General features: G+C 39.4%; 1 protein-coding gene across 3 annotated transcripts in view; it reads right to left on the reverse strand.

Moving 5' to 3' along the window:
• Window positions 1-2,624, reverse strand: part of LOC103360248 (AP-2 complex subunit beta) — a 38,539-nt gene extending 35,915 nt beyond the window's left edge. For all 3 annotated transcript variants that reach the window (XR_520345.1, XM_008285934.1, XM_008285933.1), the window contains exon 1: window positions 2,531-2,624. The gene's annotated coding sequence lies outside the window, so the exon portion shown is untranslated. The remainder of the gene's footprint in view (window positions 1-2,530) is intronic.
• Between the last annotated feature and the right edge of the window lie 1,264 nt (window positions 2,625-3,888).

A 3,888-nucleotide genomic window follows, 5' to 3' on the forward strand; every position in this document is an offset into this window, starting at 1 on the left:
CCAAAAGTCTGTTTGTCAGATTCCTGCTTCTCTAGGTTTGACACACTCATCTGTACGTGCTGTTATTGTGACACGGACGCAACAACAGTTCTTCACATGAAGCAGCAAGCCACAAGAGCTTGCAGAACGGGATCAACATATAATTTGAAACCCTTCCAAACTGAACTGGGATGCAATGTCAGCACTGTTGTGAACACAGCAGTTTTGTGACGTGGTTTTTCATGGTGGGGTAGGAGTCAAGCCTAAGATCACGATGCACAATGCCAAAGGTCCCATGAGGGGGTGTAAAGGACACTGACACTGGACTGAGGAGCACTGGGAACACATCTATAAAGATGAATCAGGCTTTATTATGTGGGAGCACTGTGGACCATTTCAGGTTTGGAAGCTGCCTGAATGCACAGTGCCAGCTGTAAAGTTTGGTGGAGAACACACAATGATCTGCTGTTGCTTTTCATATTTTGGGGGTGCCTGTGCAGAAGAGGCCCTATGTTGTCTCTCTGGCAGATGTCACTCTGAGAACCCGGTTTCAAGGAGCAATTAATTTTATGAAGCCACATTTTGTCTTGTTAGTGAACAAAACTTTGTTAAAATGGTGATGCAAAACCCAGAAAGACTGACTGCTGAGAGGACTATGAGACACTAAGTTCTCTATAAAATGGAGGATGATTTCAATTTTTTTGTCCTTGTCTTAGTGAGACATGACTCTTGTATGCATACATGTTGTAATCAATCACTCTCTGTTTTTGCACAGCAGCTTCCAACTTTGTGGCAACATTCTAGAGCCAGACCTCCCAAGCCAAAAAGACAACACCCTATTCTCAAACTGAGATCCTTAAAGAAATTGTTTTTGTAGTTTGGTTCACAGGCCTTCACAGAGCCCTCACCTCAAACCCCCTGCAACACCTCTGAGATGAAATACAACGCATAATGTGAGTCTGGCCTCATCCCCGTCAACACACGTTCAGCCTCACTTATGCTGATATGGCGAAAAAGAAGTCATGGATGTAGGTTTCGTTTGAACACTGGGGATAACACATGAATGGGACTCTCAGGGGGGGCTCCTCTAGGAAATTATGAGAATCAAACACGTAATTTCCTGCCATCTGATGAATCTTAACACTCCAATTTGTGCCCTCTGTGCACACATCTGCATTGTGTCAGTGAGTAATGCTTCAGCAGTTTTGCAAATGTCTTCTAATTATTGTGGGGGACAAATCCAAGGCATCTCCTCTTAAAACTACATGCATGAAGGGAGAAACTAATCCATAGCTGCCAAGTTTCACAAGGTTGTGAAAAACCTCCTTAAGAAGTGTGAATGCAGAGCATAAATTACTCCTGTTATAGAAAGACATAATCAACAACATGAAATGTTCAGGCTTCCACATACCATAGGCCATGCAATTTATGTCAACATAAGGCTTCTCATTTGCTCGCATAAATGGAAACACATACAACACAAATTCAATAAGAACCCACAAAATAAAAGTCCCACAGTGACTGATGTTTGTCTCAGCAGAGCACTAGAGCTTCAACTAATAAATATTATCACTGTCAATGGATCTGTCAGTTATTATCAGGAATAATCGATTAGTTGTTTGGTCAATAAAATGTCAGAAAATGGTGAAAAGTGTTGATCAGTGTCAGGTTTTTTTTTCACAACTCAAATATATTTAGTTTACTATCATATAAGAGTAAAGAATATAGGAAATATTCACATTTAAGAAACTGGAATCTGAGCATTTTGAAATGTGGTCGATTATGAAAGTAGTTGGCGATTAATTTAACAGATGACAGCTAATCGATAAATCGTTGCAGCTCTAAAAGGCACTAGCGTTTAGGTAACGTGTGTTTGGATGCTACAAGCTTCAATATTTCACATTTAAACTGACAGTCAGAGCCTTTGTTTGCATGATAATCAGTATTTATTTATGATTCGGTGTTATTTCACATGCTAGCTAGTTAGCGTCACACAACAGGGCGATACATTTCTACGTGTTTTAAGCGTAGCTAACGTTATATCCTGAACGATTAAACGGTTCCAGCGTTTACTAAAGCAGCTGTTTGTTAAACTAATCTTCTTCACTGTTAATTAGAACTAACCCTACACTGGTCGTGACATTTAAAACGGCGTATTAGTGTTCGTGACAACGTTTGACCTCTCTTCAACATCCAGTTAGCTTCAATTAACTTGAGCACAGAGGTTTCACTCTGCTAACGTTAGCTACATGCTAACTGCATCAGCTGCTTCCAGCGACACAGCAGCTAAAATCCCCCAAATACAACCAGCTGCGGGGTTTGTAGCATCGGCAGGCTGCTTCAAATATTGTATGCTATATTTCATTAAATCATTTAGTCAAATCTGACATCAAACCAGGAAAGTGGCCAGCGGCCCAGTTCCCAGTGCTGCTGACAGGAGCTACCTAACCGTAGCTAGACGATGAGCTGCCCGGTCCACGGATCTACATCATATCACACAGAAATATCAACAACGTTAGAGAGATTCTGAAGTGTAAAATGTTTCAGGTACCTGGGTGAGTGAGTGTTTGTCAGCGGGAATGTATTCCAGTGGCTGTAAGACGCAGGTTGGTCCTTCGCCTGTTAAGAGGAAGATGGAGAACCGGGATTGTGGTGGTGCGTTCACTGTCATCGGAAACTGGACCGCTTCCCTCTTTTGGTGAGACCATACCCAGCAAACAGGAACCTTAAGGGAACCTTTTAGGAACGTTACCTGAAGGTTTATTTTGTAGAATTTTACTGGAAAGACCCAGTATAGTATAGTAGAGCACAGCATAGTACAGTAAAATAGAGTGCAGTATAGTACAGCATAATGTAGTATAGTATATTATAGTGTAGCATTGTGTAGTATAGTATAGTTACTAGTATAGTATAGTATAGTATAGTATAGTATAGTATAGTATAGTATAGTATAGTAGACTGCAGTACAGTGTAGTACAGTATAGTAGACTGTAGTATAATATAGTATAGTATAGTATAGTATAGCACTGTGTAGCATAATATAGTATAGTAGACTGCAGTATAGTATAGTATAGTATAGTATAGTATAGTAGACTGCAGTACAGTGTAGTACAGTATAGTAGACTGTAGTATAGTATAGTACTGTGTAGCATAATATAGTATAGTAGACTGCAGTATAGTATAGTATAGTATAGTATAGTATAGCATAGCATAGCATAGTATAGTATAGCATCATTACTAATATAGTATAGTACAGTAGAGAATAGTATAGTACTGCATAGTGTAATGTACTATAAAATAGTGTAGTGTGTTATAGTATACTATGATAGTGGAAATCTGGAAATGGTAAAGACGATTTCATGAATAGCCCCTTAGAGAACTTAGAGAACAGTTACATCTCATAACTGCGTGGCATAGAAATTCTAATGTTATTTAGATTCACAAATAAGAGATAAATCTGTGCAAGCGCGCTTTAAAAACTGAGATCGGGTTTTACCATTACACGCAACTAATCTCATCTGTGACTGGTTATGGTGGTGCAGTTTCCCATAGTCTTAAATGCAACATGAAAGGAACATCTCACTGATGTCCTGTCAGGCAATGACAGACTCAAAACGTACTAGTATTCCAATTCAAGAGTAAAAGTACTCATTGCACATGATTGCTGTTTTCAGGGTGTCATGTAGCTACTACATTATATTATTAGACTATTAATAGCGCTGTATTGACGTCTAAGTTGTACTGAATTGTAGTTGGCCATTGTGGAAGGAAATATGGGTTAATGTGTTCATTTCTTATGTAGTAAACTATGGCAATGAATCAGTGCAGTTTTTAAGGCAAAATCAAATTATCCACCCATCCATTATCTATACACCGCTTAATCCTCACTAGGGTCGTGGGGGGCTGGAG

The sequence above is a fragment of the Stegastes partitus genome, unplaced genomic scaffold, assembly GCF_000690725.1.
Source record: "Stegastes partitus isolate 25-593 unplaced genomic scaffold, Stegastes_partitus-1.0.2 Scaffold423, whole genome shotgun sequence".
NCBI classification, from domain to species: domain Eukaryota; kingdom Metazoa; phylum Chordata; class Actinopteri; family Pomacentridae; genus Stegastes; species Stegastes partitus.